At 35.2% G+C, this 18,511-nt stretch overlaps 1 non-coding gene across 1 annotated transcript; it reads right to left on the bottom strand.

Annotated features, from left to right (window-relative positions):
• Positions 1 to 17,433: 17,433 nt before the first annotated feature.
• On the bottom strand, positions 17,434 to 17,541 carry LOC112738929 (small nucleolar RNA R71). Its single transcript, XR_003169876.1, has one exon. It is a non-coding gene; the product is annotated as a small nucleolar RNA R71 (small nucleolar RNA).
• Between the last annotated feature and the right edge of the window lie 970 nt (positions 17,542 to 18,511).

Below are 18,511 nucleotides of genomic sequence, written 5' to 3'. Positions count from 1 at the left end.
CAATTAAAAAGAAAAGAAGTATAGGGACCTAATTGAAAATTTCACGAAACTATAGGGACCAACTGAGTAATTAAACCATTTTACTATCAATAAAAATACCTTCAAATAATTTAAAAATAATAAAAATATCCAATAGTAAATATATATTTTCAAAAAATACCTTAGACATTGAATTTTAATGTAATTTTTTAAAAAAATAATTATAAAAATAAGATATTATTATACTTAAAATTTGGTAATTTTTTATTCAGTATATATTTTTTATTTTAAAAAATCACCAAATTTTAAAAATAATAATATCTCATTTTTCTAATCATCCTTGCAAAAAATTGCATTAAAATTCAATTCCTAATGTATTTTTTGAGAAATACATATTTAATGTTAGTTTTTTTTAAGATTATCTAACATTAAATATGTATTTCTCAAAAAATATATTAGAGATTGAATTTTGATACAATTTTTTGCAAGAGTGATTAAAAAAATGAGATATTATTATCCTTAAAATTTGGTGATTTTTCGTTAAGTATATAGTTTTTTTGTAATTTTTTTGTTAACAACTAATAATACTTTTAAAAAATCACAAAAAATATATACTTAGAAAAAAATTACCAAATTTTAAGAATAATAATAATATCTCATTTTTTTTAATTATACTTGCAAAAAATCACATCAAAATTCAATCTCTGAAGTATTTTTTGAAAATATATATTTAATGTTAAACATTTTTGTCGCGTTTTTAAATTATTTAAAGGCATTTTTGTCGATAGTAAAATTCAGGTATATTCTTTTGAGCGTTTGAATAATTCGAAAGTATTTTTGTGGTTAACCTATTTTTTTACTAGAATCTATTTTATTTTAGTTACCTGCACCACTAATTAATCCTATATTTTTTTTATTGGTCAAATGAATTAGTCCAATTCTAAGCATTATATAACACACTCACACATTATATATTAATTTACCATCCCAAAATTTAAACCTAAGTACAACATATTAAAAAATAACATATTTAGCTATTCAATTAAAGTCTCATTTGTAATTTTAATTTTTGTATGTGCTAAAGTTTACAATTGTCTCATAAAAAACACTCTCCTAAATCTCTTTTACAGAAAATAAAATGTGGCCTTTTTTTCCCGTATATTCAGTGATGATAGAATGGTGGGAATAAACTTTTGGTATAAGAAAAAAATAATGTTATTATCGTTCAAAATAATTCGCCTGTATGTTGTTGTTGTTCAAACATCTCAAAATCTACTCGGAAGAATTATTTATGAGAAAAGTTGTCAGCGGAAGAGACGAATAATTTTCAAAATATTCACTAATCTAAATTTAGGTCTTTTCACTTTGATTAGAAAAGGATCATGACTTGTCAGTTTTTTATTTTCTACTTTTACTATTTTTTTATTAATAAATATTCATTACTATTATCATTCCGCTATGGTCGATAACAATCAATATCAAATAACGATGCGATGATAACTTTTCTTTTGGAGAAAAAAAGGATGGATAAGATGTTGTCCAAAAAACAAATAAATAAATAATTAAAGATGGATAAGATGGAGATACATGCATACTTTTGTGTATACGTTTGGTGGAAAAATCATTTAAAATTTCTTTAATCTTAAAAATCTTACAGATATAATTATTTATTAATGTAGAAACAACTCATTTTAATTTGACAATAATATTTTGTCGAGCAGCATATTTCACTTTACCCTTCCTTTTATTCAATTATTTTGATATAATATCGTTTTCTTCTGTTAATCTCTGGTACATTTTGTATTAAATTAATAACAATAAGAATTAATAAATTCTTTAATATAGATTAATAGTTCAACTTAAATATACATTTTTAATATTATTTTTGAGATGGATTTACAGTATTTTTCAAATATATGTTATATTTTTATATTTTATTTCATAATTGATACATTCATTCTCATATTATTAAAATGAAAAATTTGAATTGCATACATCAAATTGAAAAAATTTAGTATATAAAAAATATTAGTTAAAATTAATAATTAAAATCATTGAAGTACCAGTATTTTTGATATATTTAAACTCTGGCAAGATTATATCTTCAAAATTTATTGTTGGACAATGAAAAAAAAAGGCTATATAAGTGTATTAAAGTTATGTGATATGTTACTTTTTTATTTACTATTTGTTTTGTGATGTGATGTGATGGATGTAATGGCATTATTATCGTTTTATACAACCATGTGCTTTGAATATTTTAGTCTAATCCAGCAATCTTAGGGAATTAGGGTCCACAGTAAGGGCCAGCAAAGTGCAAACAAACAATTGCGATTTTATAAAAGTCCAAGTCAAGAAGGGAGCATCCTTACATAGAAAAATGTTAGCTATCACAATAATGAATCAAGAGTTGACACTTTTCTATTTGCATTAGCATCATCCACATGTTCTGTTTTCTTTTCTTTTTCAAATTTGTTTTGTTTAAGTGACGTGCTTGGTTACATTTTTTTCAACTGATGATCTATTTAATTCTTATATCTCAATATGGCATATAAATTTAACTTTTATCACTACTAGAAATACGGGTTTTAGTCCCAAAAAAAAAATGTGGCTAAAATAAAAAAAATTGTGGCAATAAAATATTAACAACGAATGGATATTTGTAGTTAATAAGGACGATGTATTTTTATTTAGCTACGATTTTTGGTGTGTTAGCCACACTTTTATGATCCGTAGAGACATTTCAATAGCCAGAAATTTTATATTATTGTCCACAATCAATAAGTATAATTTTACAATTTTTTCTGTGGTTATATTGGCAGGTTGGATTTTTTTGCTACATTTTTTCTGTGGTTAAACATTGCTAGGTTATTTAGTCATGGTTTTTCTGTGACAAAAAGATAACATGTACGAAAAATATTTGACAGGCTAAATTTTGTTCACGCTTTTTTTCGTGGCCAATATTAATGAGCTATTTACCAACACATAAATCCGTAGGTAATTTCTTTTATTAAATAAAAGCTCAAGGCCATAATTACCAATTGAATAATTTTTTTTTAAATTGTTATTCTGTATATTTCTTTATATATATATATATACTATCATGTTAAAAATATTTTATAATAATAAACACCATCAAAGCAACAATAATAACTATTAAAACAAAAAAATTAGCAAACTACGTAATAACGGTAAAGAACATGCATTGTACATATATAGTAAAAAAATAACAAAAACCAAGTTCTATAATTCTATACGACAAAAAATAAAATTATCTCTAATAATAGTGTAAACTAGATATAAATTAAGATTAAAATAAGAAGGCATGAGGTGCATCAATCTGACTGAGTGTGTAGCACAAAATTAAAGAAGGTAGGTACTTCATCACCGTATTTCTGTTGTAGAAATCTGTGGAGAGTTGCCACTTGATCTTTAGCTTCTTGAAGTTGCCTCTCTAAATCTGCGACATGCTGTTTGCGATGCACTACTAGAACCTCTGCAATTCGCCCCTTCAAAGATGCGCTATGACTTACCAAAACCATTGGGACATATAGCATTACTAAAATCACATACTTGCTTACCATTCTCAGGACCACAAACTTTTCCAATTGCATAATCTGGATGAGCCAAGACTTTTGAATGAATACCTTCAGTGGCAGCACGCTCTTGATCTTCAAGAAAATGCTCTGCTATTTTTTCCTACAAACAAATGCACATCGCATTGGAGTAGAGTATTGACATAATTAAGGCATTAAAAAAAATATACAACCGTATAAAAAAAATTCAGACACTCACGGCTAATCGTTGTCCTTCCCCATCTTACGTAACTCCCATATTTCTTTGGCAAAGTTGATACAATAACCTCGCTTCGACATACAGGTCTTGCCAATTTTTTCTCCTAATACAATAAATAGAATATTAAAGGTAATCATAAATTTAATTATAAATGCTAATTTTATGGAAATAGTATAACACTACTAAACATAATAAAAAAGAAAATACCATCTGAGTTGCTCTTCTAGCATTGTTTTTACTTCCACGGGCTTGTGAAATTATAAGCTTCTCACGATTTCTGGCGTTTTGCAAACATTGTTTCTATGATTTTCAAGAACAAGAAACTAGTAAATAAATGTTACCAGATATCCATAGCTAATATTAAATACAAAAATAAAAAAGCATAGAATAAGTATTTACGTTTGTTTTCGGGTCCATATAATGATCCACAAAAACAGTCTATTCAATAGGTGGTATGTCTGAGAAATTCGCATCCAGAATTTCTGCCTTTCTTTTGTTAGGATAGAAGTATTGTCCTCGTAAATTATACTTATAGGTCTTCCATCTATCACTTAAGGTCCTCAAAGCCCATTTGACGCCAGCAGTATAATCAAACTCAATTATTAAATGACAACAAATCAATAAAAATGAACATCAAAGTGAAATAAACTTACTTCAATAAGTTCCTACTATCTTTTTATGTTATGTTCTAGCATCTTATCCCATCTTTTGATTGATATGGGACAAAATATAATTCGACGAGCTACTTGACCAAAAAATCTCAAAAATAGGTTTGAGCCGTTATCTCGACCTTGTCCATCTATATCCAACCCCGTCATAACTTTTTCACTTTTTTTCAAGGCCCAAAGTTGAATAGATGTCATCTTGCGAGTGATAATTTTTCCAGTAGAAGTGTCTAAATTCATGGAAGAACGTCAAATCAAACTAAACCAAAATTCAAAAAAAAAAAAAAAACAGATGACAAACTTAAATTTATCAAATTAATTGCACACATATATATTCACTAAATAATCTAAATTGCATACTACTCTAATCTAAATTGCATACACATATCGGTACCAAATTAAATATAGTATTAGACAATAAAAATACGGTGGGTTGGTAAGAAATTGTCTCTAGAATCCTAAACTTACTAATTAAACAAGTGTGACTTTAATGAAATAGGAAATTAGATTATATAGTTCAAAGTTTCATTACACTAAAAGAGGTTACCAACAAAGTAAACATGTATATTGCTAGTTTGTTCATTGATAAACTACTATTTTATGGTTTATCTTGTGCTCAATTGAGTGGTTTCATCAAGTCATTGCACACTTATTCATACGAATTGCATGGTTTTACAATCCCTTTCTAGTTTTGTTTTATGATTGAAAACTTGCTTCCTAAGCCTTTAATTTGTGTATTTTGATTCCCCTTTATACCATTCGATGTCGTGATCTGTGTGTTCAGTGTTCTCAGGCTTTATAGGGTAGGAATGACTTAGAGGATGGAGAGGAAGTTTGCAGAAATGGAAGGAGCACAAGAAATAAAGGAGACAACCAGCGAGCATTGACGCGCACGCATGGCTCACGCGTGCGCGAGATCTGGAGATTTTCACAGTGATGCGTGCACGTACCTGACGCATATGTATGGATTGGAATTCTGAAAGACGACGTGTGCACGTGCTCGACACGTACGCGTGACACGCGAAGATGACCAGCAACGCGTGCGCGTGCTTGACGCGTATGCGTGACATGCGCGATCGGCAGAAATCACAGAAATCGCTGGGGCGATTTTGGGCCTAGTTTGGACCCAGTTTCCGGCCACGGACTAGAGCCAAGAAACGAGCAGAGACTCGACAGAGATTCTCATTAGCATAGTTTTAGTTTTAGTTTTGAATCTTAGAGAGAAATTATTCTTCCTCTAGGTTTTCTACACATTCATATTTTTAGTTTTATGCTTTTGCTTTGGATATTGAGAAGAGTCATTACCTTCGTTGAAGTTATTATTCTAGTTTGTTTTCTTATTCCCTTACTCTTCCATATCCTTAATCTTTGTTTAGAGTTACAATTGGATTGTTTTTAGAAATTATTAATGCAAAGGATTACTTTTACTTTTTAATTAACTCTCAGTTATTGTTTATCATGTCTTCCTTTTATTCCCTTTTTAATTCTGTGCAAGTAATTTTCATGTCAATGGAGTAGACTCCCAACTTGACTTGGGGGTTGATTAAATGGAGACCCTAGAGTTGGGATTCTCAAGTGATTAGTTAAATTAGAAGTTGTTGGCTAATTCTCTATTTACTAACGCTAGTTTTTCCCACGGGAGAGGATTAGGATTTACGAATAAGAGTTAGCTCAATCACTTGACTTTCCTTTATTTAGTAAGGGTCAACTAAGTGAAAACAACAACCTCTTTATACTACACTTGAGAGAATTCCAATAAGGATAGAACTTCTAATTAATCATTCCCCAAGTCAAGGCTTTTTATTTTGAATATATAAATCTCTTTTAATTTTTATTGCGTTAATTTACAATTATTTATTTCTTGTCATTCAATCCTCAAAATTTCTCGGAAAGCTCCTAATTAATAAGTTAGCACCCTTTTGTCAACTCGTTGGGAGACGACCTGGGATTCATACTCCCAGTATTTTTATTCTGATTTTGTGACAACCTTTCTAAATTGATAAGCGGATTTTTGCTGGTTAAGAACTAAAGTCGTTGCCGGGGAGTTACAATTGTTTGCTAAATTATTAGTTAGTGTACATGGTGCACAAAATTTTGATTACACTTTTCACAACTCCGCACAACTAACCAGCAAGTACACTGGGTCGTCCAAGTAATACCTTACGTGAGTAAGGGTCGATCCCACAGAGATTGTCGGCTTGAATCAAGCTATGGTTATTTTGTAAATTTTAGTCAGGAGATTAATGATAATATTGGTTATATTTATGAAAATAAATAACATTAAAAAAAATAGTACTTGTGATTCAATAATGGGGAACAGGCTGAGGTTCCGGAGATGCTCTGTCGTCTGAATCTCACCTTTCCTACTGTGTTTTTCTCCAAGCACGCATGGCTTCCTTCAATGGAAAGCTGTATGATCCACTCAGATGAAAACAAATCCATATGCGTTGTCACCGCATGGCTAATCATCTGTCGGTTCCCGCTAGCGTCAGAATAGGACCATCGTCCTTTTGCACACTGTCACTGCGCCCAATATTCACATGTTTGAAGTTCATTACAGTCATCCCTTCCCGGATCCTACTTGGAATACCACAGGCAAGGTTTAGACTTTCCGGATCCCAGGAATGCTGCCAATTGGTTCTAGCCTATACCACGAAGGTTCTAACCTCTGGACTCGGTCCGTGAATTAGAAACCCAAGAGATACGCACTCAAGCTGTCGCCCAATGACTACGTTGAGCTCAGATAGAACGGGAGTGGTTGTCAGGCACGCGTTCATAGGTTGAGGATAATGATGAATATCACGGATCATTATATTCTCTATATTGAAGTACGAGTAAGTATCTTAGAATAGAATCAAGCGTGATTGAATAGAAAATATTAGTAATTGCATTAATCCATTGAAACACAACAGAGCCCCTCACCCCCACCTATGGGGTTTATAGACTCATGCCATCAAAGGTACAATGTGAACTGTAAAAAATGTCATGAGATGCAAAATGAATCTCTAAAAGTAGTTTTTATACTAGACAAGTAACTTAGGTTTACAAAAAAATGAATAACTAAGTGCAGATAGTGCAGAAATCCACTTCTGGGACCCACTTGGTGCGTGCTTGGGCTGAGCTTTCAAGCTTTCACGTTCATATGTCCAAATTTGGCATTAAATGCCACCCTGAGTGCCAGAATGGGCGTTTAACGCCGAAAAAGGTGCCAGAAAGTTTTAGGCTGAATTTGGACGCCAGTTTGGGCCACCAAATCTCGAGCAAAGTATGGACTATTATATATTTCTATTAAGACCAGGATGTCTACTTTCCAACGTAATTGAGAGAGCAGCAATCAGATTTCTGTAGCTCAAGAAAATCCATTTCGAGTGCAGAAGGGTCAGAATCCAACAGCATCTGCAGTCCTTTTTCAGCCTCTGAATCAGATTTTTGCTCAGGTCCGTCAATTTCAGCCAGAAAATACCTGAAATTACAGAAAAATACACAAACTCATAGTAAATTCCAGAAATGTGATTTTTGAATAAAAACTAATAAAAATATAATAAAAAGTGAATAAAACATACTAAAAACTATGTAAAAATAATGCCAAAAAGGGTATAAATTATCCGCTCATCACAACACCAAACTTAAATTGTTGCTTGTCCCTAAGCAACTAAAAACAAAATAGGATAAAAAGAAGAGAATATACAATAAATTTCAAATATCAATGAAGCTCAGTTCCAATTAGATGAGCGGGACTTATAGCCTTTTTGCTTCTGAACAGTTTTGGCATCTCACTTTATCCTTTGAAGTTCAGAATGATTGGCATCTATAGGAACTCAGAATTCAGATAGTGTTATTGATTCTCTTAGTTCAGTATGTTGATTCTTGAACACAGCTACTTTATGAGTCTTGGCCGTGACCCTAAGCATTTTGTTTTCCAGTATTACCACCAGATACATAAATGCTACAAACACATAACTGGGTGAACCATTTTAGATTGTGACTCAAGCTTTGCTAGAGTCCCTAGTTAGAGGTGCCCAGAGCTCTTAAGGACACTCTTTTTCTGCTTTGGACCACGACTTTAACCGCTCAGTCTCAAGCTTTTCACTTGACACCTTCACGCCACAAGCACATGGTTAGGGACAGCTTGGTTTAGCCGCTTAGGCCACGATTTTATTCCTTTGGGCCCTCCTATCCATTAATGCTCAAAGCCTTTGATCCTTTTTAACCTTGCCTTTTGGTTTAAAGGGTTATTGGCTTTTTCTGCTTGCTTTTTATTTTTCTTTCTTTTTTTCTTTATTTTTTTTGCTCTTTTTTTTTCGCAAGATTTGTGTTTTTCACTGCTTTTTCTTGCTTCAAGAATCAATTTTATAATTTTTCAGATTATCAATAACATTCCTCTTTTTTCATTATTCTTTCAAGAGCCAACAATTTTAACATTCATAAACAACAAATTCAAAAATATGCACGGTTCAAGTATTCATTCAGAAAACAAAAGGTATTGCCACCACATTAAAATAATTAAACTAATTTCAAGATAAAATTCGAAATTCACGTACTTCTTGTTCTTTTGCAAATAAAAACATTTTTCATTTAAGAAAGGTGAAGGATTCATAGGACATTCATAGCTTTAAGACATAGACACTAGACACTAATGATCATATAATAAAGACACAAACATAGAAAAAACATAAAGCATAGAATTTGAAAAACAAAAAAATAAGAACAAGGAAATTAAAGAACGGGTCCACCTTAGTGATGGTAGATAGTTCTTCTTCTTGAAGATCCCATGGAGTGCTTTAGCTCCTCAATATCTCTTCCTTGGCTTTGTTGCTCCTCTTTCATGGCCTTTTGGTCCTCTCTGATTTTATGGTGGATAATAGAGTGCTCTTGTTGAGGTCCATGAGTGGGCTCTCTTGTTTGCTCCATCCTCTTTCTAGTGATGGTTTTTTGAGATGAATCTCTCCATCTCTGATGACTCGGAGTTGGAAGAAACTGCCTTCCCTTTCTTTTCCCTAGAGGTTTCTCCGGCCTTAGGTGCCATTAGTGGTTATGGAAAGCAGAAAGCTGAACTTTTCCACACCAAACTTAAAAGCTTTGCTCGTCCTCGAGCAAAATAAGAAAGAAGGGAGTAGAAAAAGAATGATGCAATTAATTTTGAAAACTTATTACTGTATACAAGAAAAATTAAGAAGATTTGAAAAGAATCTGAAAAGATATGTAAGTTTTGAAAACGTTTTGGAAGGAATTGAAAAGGATTAAAAATAGAATTAAAAAAGAATTGGAAAGATTATTAATTTTTGAAAATAGAAATTGAAAGATGAAAGTTTAAAATATGTTTGATGCAAAAAATTATGAATTAAAACATGAAAAATTGAAAAAAATTGAATTGGAAACAAAATTACCTCCCTTATGTCATCCTGGCGTTAAACGCCTAGAATGCTATCTATTCTGGCGTTTAACGCCCACTTGACTGCCATTTTAGGCGTTTAATGCCCAGCCAGATACCCTGGCTGGCGTTAAATGCCAGGATTCCATCTTTACAGGGCGTTTTTCTGAACGCCCATAATGCTGCCATTTCTGGCGTTAAACGCCCATAATGCTGCCCATTCTGGCATTTAACGCCCAGAATGCTACCTGCATGGGCGTTAAACGCCCATTATGCTATCCTTACTGGCGTTTAAACACCAGTAAGCCTGTCCTCCAGGGTGTGCTGATTTTGATGCTATTTTTTATTCCACTTTAATTCTGCAGCTGGTTTTGTGACTCCACATGATCATCAACCTAAAGAAAACATAAAATAACAATGGAGAATGAAATGAAAAATTAATTATCATGGATCAATAAGATTGGGTTGCCTCCCAATAAGCGCTTCTTTACTGTCTTTAGCTGGACTTTTACTGAGTTTTTAATTTAGTCTCAGTTTTGAGCATTCTTGCTCAACATTGCCTGCAAGATAATATTTATGCTTACTGTACTCTTTGGGTATGAATCTCATAGCTTTATAGTTTACAATGTCTGCAAACCAAGGTACTTCCTGAATGGCAAAGAGTTACTCATCTGGGAAGGTTTCAGATATCTTAGTAGGAGGAGGGGACGCCTCTGCTACTGGTTCTATCCGGGACAGGTGATCAGCTACTTGGTTCTCTGTCCCCTTTCTTTCTCTTATTTCTGTATCAAACTTTTGCATAAGCAATACCCATCTTATGAGTCTGGGTTTTGAATCCTGCTTTGTGAGGAGATATTTTAGAGTAACATGGTTAGTGTACACAATCACTTTTGATCCCACTAAATAAGATCTGAACTTGTCAATGGCATAAACCACTACAAGCAACTCCTTTTCTGTGGTTGTGTAATTCTTCTGTGCGTCATTCAAGACACGGCTAGCATAGTAAATGACGTGCAGAAGCTTGTCATGCCTCTGTCCCAGTACTGCACCAATGGCATGGTCACTGGCATCACACATTAGTTCAAATGGTAATGTCCAGTCTGGTGCAGAAATGACTGGTGCTGTGACCAGCTTAGCTTTCAGGGTCTCAAATGCTTGCAGACACTCTGTGTCAAAGACAAATGGTGTGTCAGCAGCTAGCAGATTGCTCAGAGGTTTTGCAATTTTTGAAAAATCTTTTATAAACCTCCTATAGAATCCTGCATGCCCTAGAAAGCTTCTGATTGCCATAACATTGGCAGGTAGTGGTAATTTTTCAATTACCTCTACCTTAGCTTGATCCACCTCTATTTCCTTGATCGAAATTTTGTGCCCAAGGACAATTCCTTCAGTCACCATAAAGTGACATTTCTCCTAGTTTAAAACTAGGTTAGTCTCTTGGCACCTTTTCAGAACAAGTGCTAGATGGTCAAGTCAGGAGCTGAATGAGTCTCCAAATACTGAGAAGTCATCCATGAAGACTTCCAGAAATTTCTCTACCATATCAGAGAAGATAGAGAGCATGCACCTCTGAAAGGTTGCAGGTGCATTGCACAGACCAAATGGCATCCTTCTGTAGGCAAACACTCCAGATGGACATGTGAATGCTGTTTTCTCTTGGTTCTGAGGATCTACTGCAATTTGGTTGTAACCTAAATAGTCATCCAAAAAGCAGTAGTATTCATAGCCTGCTAGTCTCTCTAGCATCTGGTCTATGAATGGTAAAGGAAAATGATCCTTCCTGGTGGCTATATTGAGCCTTCTGTAGTCAATACATATACGCCACCCTGTAGCTGTTCTAGTAGGAACCAGTTCATTCTTTTCATTATGAACCACTGTCATTCCTCCCTTCTTGGGGATAACATGGACAGGGCTCACCCAGGGGCTATTAGAAATAGGATAAATAATCCCAGCCTCTAGTAACTTAGTGACCTCTTTCTGCACTACCTCCTTCATGGCGGGATTTAGCCGCCTCTGTGGTTGAACCACTGGCTTAGCATCATCCTCCAATATGATCTTGTGCATGCATCTAGCTGGACTAATGCCCTTAAGATCACTTAAGGACCACCCAAGAGCTATCTTGTGTGTCCTTAGCACCTGAATTAGTGCATTCTCTTCCTGTGGCTCTAAAGCAGAGCTTATGATCATGGGAAAAGTGTCATTTTCTCCCAGAAATGCATATTTCAAGGATGGTGGTAGTGGTTTGAGCTCGGGTTTAGGAGGTTTCTCCTCTTCCTGAGGAGTCTTCAGAGGTTCTTCTATTTTCTCTGGTTCCTCCATATCAGGCTGAACATCTTTAAAAATGTCCTCTAGCTCTGATTCGAGACTCTCAGTCATATTGACCTCTTCCACCAGGGAGTCAATAATATCAACACTCAAGCAGTCTTTTGATGTGTCTGGATGCTGCATAGCTTTGACAACATTCAACTTAAACTCATCCTCATTGACTCTCAAGGTTATCTCCCCTTTTTGGACGTCAATGAGGGTTCGTCCAGTTGCTAGGAAAGGTCTTCCTAGAATGAGAGTTTCACTCTTGTGCTCCTCCATTTCCAGCACTACAAAGTTAGTAGGGAAGGCAAATGGTCCAACCTTGACAATCATGTCCTCAATTACGCCTGATGGGATTTTAATGGAGCCATGAGCAAGTTGGAGGCATATCTGGGTTGGTTTAACTTCATCATTCAAACCAAGCTTTTTTATAGTGGATGCAGGTATTAGGTTGATACTTGCTCCAATATCACATAGAGCTGTCTTGGTACAATCATCCTCTAATGTGCATGGTATCATAAAGCTTCCGGGATCTTTAAGCTTCTCTAGTAAGCTTTTCAGAATGATTGCACTACATTCTTCAGTGAGGAAAACTTTTTCAGTTTCTCTCCAATCCTTCTTATGACTTAAGATATCTTTCATGAACTTAGCATAAGAGGGTATTTGCTCAAGTGCCTCTGCAAACGGAATCTTTATTTCAAGAGTCCAAAGATAGTCTGCAAAGCGGGCAAATTGTTTATCCTATTCCGCTTGGCGGAGTTCTGAGGATAAGGCATCTTGGCTTTGTATTCTTCAACGTTAGTTGCTGCAGGTTTATTTCCTGCCGAAATGGTTGGAGAAGCCTGCTTAAGGGGGTTGTTATCAGTACTTGCAGGTGTCTGATCCTTTATTGGTGTTTGAGTGCCAGAATTGGGTGCTTTTTGGGCGTTTAACGCCAGGTTGCCACCCTTTTCTGGCGTTTAAATGCCAGACTTGGCTATCCACTTGGTGTTCAACGCCAATTTCTTACCCTTTTCTGGCGTTTGAACGCCAGAATCCTTCCTCTTTGGGCTCTTACTGTCCTTAGAGGGATTTTGGGCAGTGGTTTGGTCATCCTCTGTCAGTTGTTCCCTTCTTGGCTTTCTACTGCCTTGAGTTGAGACATTCAATATCTTCCCACTCCTTAAATGAATAGCTTGGCACTCTTCTGTTATCTGTTTAGATAACTGCTGTCTTGTCTGATTCAATTGTGCTTCCATATTCTTGTTAGCCTTTTCAGTGTCTTATAGCATCTCGTAAAATTCTGCTAACTATTTTGTTATAAAAAGCAATTTCTAATTGAGTTCAGCAACTTGTTCTGGAGGACTAAGTTCAGTGGATACTGCTTTAGCCTCTTCTTTCATGGAGAACTCACTACTTAAGTACAGGTGCTGATTTCTAGCAACTGTATCAATGAGCTCTTGAGCCTCTTCAATTGTCTTCCTCATGTATATAGATCCACCAGCTGAGTGGTCTAGAGACATCTGGGCCTTTTCTGTAAGCCCATAGTAAAAGATGTCTAACTGCACCCATTCTGAAAAATATTTCAGAGGGACATTTCCTTAGCATCCCTCTATACCTCTCCGAGACATTATAAAGAAATTCATTATCCTCTTGTTTAAAGCTTTGGATGTCTACCCTTAGCTGTGTCATCCTTTTTGGAGGGAAATATTGATTCAGGAATTTGTCTGATAATTGTTTCCATGTTCTTATGCTTGTTGTTGGTTGGTTATTTAACCACCTCTTAGCTTGATCTTTTACAGCAAATGAAAACAGTAATAATCTGTAGACATCCTGATCCACTTCCTTATCACGTACTGTGTCAGCAATTTGTAAGAACTGTGCCAGAAACTCAGTAGGTTCTTCCTGAGGAAGACCAGAATACCGGCAATTTTGCTGCACCATGATAATAAGTTAAGGGTTTAGGTCAAAATGGCTGGCTTTGATGGGGGTATACAGATACTACTCCCATAGAAAGTATTAGTGGGGTTAGCATAGGACCTCAGAGTCCTTCTGGACTGTTCAATTCCACTTAGGTCCATGATGGAGAAAGGGAGATGGTGTCGATTGTAAAATAGAAATAAAGTAAAGGAAAATCAAAATGTTTTTGTTTTTATTTTATTTAATTAAGGATAACCGAATTCAAAAGAAAAGAAAATAAAATAAAATAATTGGAACTAGAAAATAAGTTTTTGAAAACTAAAAGAAAATAAAATAAAATAGATTAAAAAAATTCAAATACTAAAATGGCTAATTAATTAAAAAAAAATTTGAAAAATTTTGGATATAATTTTCGAAAATTGGAGAGAGAGAAAGTGGTTAGGGAGTTTTGAAAAAGATATGTCTTAAAATTAAAGATACTTGTAAAAAAAATAAATAAATAAAAGAGAATATTTGAAAAAAAAGATATGATTTTTTTTTGAAAGAAATCTGAATTTTTAAAAGTAAAAATTGAAAATTCAATTAAAATAAAGGGAAAAGATATTTTGAATTTAATGAGGAAAGAGAAAAACAATAAAAAGACACTAAACTTAGAATTTTTAGATCAAAACAAAGAAAACAAACAATAAAACTTTGAATGTCAAGATGAACACCAAGAACACTTTGAAGATCAAGATGAACACCAAGAACAAATTTTGAAAATTTTTAAGGAAATAAGGACACAAAAGACACCAAACTTAAAAATTTTTATATTTTGGACACTAATAATTCGAAAATGCACAAGAAAAACAAGGAAAGACACAAAACAAGAAAGACTAAAGATCAAACAAGGAAAATAAACAAAAACAACTTGAAAATCAATAAAGAACTAAGAACATGTAATTCGAAAAATTGAAAGAAAAATAAAAATATGCAATTGACACCAAACTTAAAACATGAAACTAAACTCAATTATTAGTTTATTGGTTTTTAATTATTTATTAAAAATTTTCGAAAACAATCTAGAAAAAGGAAATAAGGATTTAAATTTTTTTTTAACAAAAACAATAATAAAAGACTCAAATTTAGTGACTCTAAACCAAAAAGATAAACTTTTCCTAATCTAAGCAACAAAATAAACCGTCAGTTGTCCAACCTTGAATAATCCCCGGCAACGCCGCCAAAAACTTGGTGCACAAAATTGTGATTACACTTTTCACAACTCCGCACAACTAACCAACAAGTGCACTGGGTCGTCCAAGTAATACCTTACGTGAGTAAGGGTAAATCCCACGGAGATTGTCGGCTTGAAGCAAGTTATGGTTATTTTGTAAATCTTAGTCAGGAGATTAATGATAATAGTGGTTATATTTATGAAAATAAATAACATGAAATAAACAGTACTTGTGATTCAGTAATGGGGAACAGGCTGAGGTTCCGGAGATGCTCTGTCGTCTGAATCTCTGCTTTCCTACTATCTTCTTCTCCAAACACGCATGGCTTCCTTCAATGGCAAGCTGTATGATCCTCTCGGATGAAAAGAAATCCATATGAGCTGTCATTGCACGGCTAATCATCTGTCGGTTCCCGCTAGCGTCGGAATAGGACCATTGTCCTTTTGCACATTGTCACTATGCCCAACATTCGCAAGTTTGAAGTTCATTACAGTCATCACCACAGACAAGGTTTAGACTTTCTGGATCCCAGGAATGCTGCCAATTGGTTCTAGCCTATACCACGAAGGTTCTAACCTCCGGACTCGGTCCGTGGATTAGAAACCCAAGAGATACGCACTCAAGCTGTCGCCCAATGACTACGATGAGCTCAGATAGAACGGGAGTGGTTGTCAGGCACGCGTTCATAGGTTGAGGATAATGATGAATGTCACGGAGCATCATATTCTCTATATTGAAGTACGAGTGAGTATCTTAGAACAGAATCAAGCGTGATTGAATAGAAAACATTAGTAATTGCATTAATCCATTGAAACACAGCAGAGCCCCTCACCCCCACCTATGGGGTTTAGAGACTCATGCCGTCAAAGGTACAATATGAAATGTAAAAAATGTCATGAGGTGCAAAATGAATCTCTAAAAGTAGTTTTTATACTAGACTAGTAACTTAGGTTTACAGAAAGTGAATAACTAAGTGCAGATAGTGCAGAAATCCACTTCTGGGACCCACTTGGTGCGTGCCTGGGCTGAGCTTTCAAGCTTTCACGTTCATATACCCAAAGTTGGCGTTAAACGCCACCCTGAGTGCCAGAATGGGCGTTTAACACCGAAAAAGGTGCCAGTTCTGGCGTTTTACGCCATAAAGTTTTAGGCTGACTTTAGATGCCAGTTTGGGCCATCAAATCTCAGGCAAAGTATAGACTATTATATATTGCTGGAAAGCCTAGGATGTCTAATTTCCAACGCAATTAAGATCGTGCTAATTGGACTTCTATGGCTCGAGAAAATCCATTTCGAGTGTAGGAGGGTCAGAATCCAATAGCATCTGCAGTCCTTTTTCAGCCTCTGAATCAGATTTTTGCTCAGGTCCCTCAATTTCAGCCAGAAAATACCTGAAATTACAGAAAAACACTCAAATTTATAGTAAATTCTAGAAATGTGATTTTTTAATAAAAACTAATAAAAATATAATAAAAAGTGAATAAAACAAACTAAAAACTATGTAAAAATAATGCCAAAAAGGGTATAAATTATCAGCTCATCAGTACATATTTTTAATTTTCGTGTATTTTATTTTATTTTATTACCATGAGCTGTATGTTTCTTTCATTGAATGATGCATTAGTTGCCTGATCCGAGCTTAGCCGCATTTTATCCTGAAATTGAAAGAACTCTTTCAAGTATTAGGCGAGCTCGGCGTAGGCTAGCCTCTGAGTGTGGTGAACTGGTTACTACCAATTCACCAATCTCTTCTGACGGCAAAACTGAAGCACCATCTGAGGAAGAAACAAGCTCCTTTTCTACTAATTCGGTTAATTTACGTGCAGGTAATATGGCAGAGCCTAGGAGGATTACTCTCTAGGAAGCTGGAGCCCCAGACTTTACTCTGCAACCGTATCAAGTGCGTCACCTAAATCTGGCTGCAGATTTTGAATTGAAGACCGTGCTAATCAACTTAATGCCCAAGTTCCATGGCTTACCTGCTCAGGAGCCTATCAAGCACCTCAGGGATTTTCAGATAGCCTATTCTACTGTTAGGCGTCATGGTGCAGATGAAACTTCTATTCTGCTAACCGCCTTCCCGTTTTCTCTTGAGGGAAATGCGAGGGAGTGGTACTACACTCAATCTGAAGCGACCGTTACTAACTAGGATACGCTCAGGATAGAATTCTTGGAAAAATACTTTCCAGCTGAAGTTACAGATAGACTAAGGAAAGAGATCTCTTGCATTATTCAAGGCGAATCAGAGACTCTTTATGAGTATTGGGAGCGCTTCAAGAATCTTCTGGACGCATGCCCCCATCACATGATTGACAAGTTGGTGTTGATCAGCTACTTCACTCAAGGCATGAAGCCTCGGGATAAGACCACATTGGATGGTGCAAGTAATGGTTCTCTGAAAAAGTACAAGAATGCAGATGAAGTATGGCAACTGATCAGCGACCTAGGTGAGTCCACTCGGAATCACAGGCACAGGAACAACCACCCCAAGGCTGTTTGATAAACCATTATTTTATGGTTTATATTGTGTTTAATTGTGTGGTTTTATCAAGTCTTTATCCACTTATTCATATGATTAGCATGTATTTACAATTCCTTCCCAAAATTACTCCATGGTTGAAAACTTGCTTCCTAGAGACTTTTAATTATGTATTTTAATTCTCCTTTATTCTATTCGATGCCATGATCCCTGTCTTAAGTGTTTCAGGCTTTATAGGACATGAATGACTTGGAGATTGGAGAGGAGGCTTGCAAAAATGGAAGGAACACAAGAAATTAAGGGGATGACCAGCGAGAAGTGACGCGGACGCATGGCTCACGCGACCGCGTAAAATGGAGAAATCGTAGTGACTGCTCGCGTGCCTGACGCGAACGCATGGATTGGAAACTGTACGAGTAACGCGAATGCGTTGATGACACGCACGCGTGGCAAGGCAAAACGCTGGATGACGCGAACGCGTGGATGACGCGATCGCGTGACGTGTGCGATCTGCAGAATTTGCAGAATTCGCTGGGGGCGATTTTGGGCCATGTTTTGACCCATTTTTTGGCCCAGAAAAGTAGATTAGAGCCAGGGAACATGCAGAGACCAATGGGGACAACTGATTCCACATAATTTTCTAGTTTTTAGATCTGATTTTACTTCTCCTCTAGGTTTTCTCTCTACACATTCATAGTTCTTAGGATTTTGTTTTAATTACTTTTTGGATTGGGATATTGAGAAGAGTTATTACCTTCGCCAAGACTTCATCATTCTAGTTTGTTTTCCTTACTTGTCACTT

The sequence above is a fragment of the Arachis hypogaea genome, chromosome 13 (assembly GCF_003086295.3).
Source record: "Arachis hypogaea cultivar Tifrunner chromosome 13, arahy.Tifrunner.gnm2.J5K5, whole genome shotgun sequence".
In the NCBI taxonomy this organism is placed as follows: domain Eukaryota; kingdom Viridiplantae; phylum Streptophyta; class Magnoliopsida; order Fabales; family Fabaceae; genus Arachis; species Arachis hypogaea.
The sequence above is the reverse complement of the archived record's forward strand: the minus strand, read 5'-3'. Positions and strand labels throughout refer to the sequence as shown.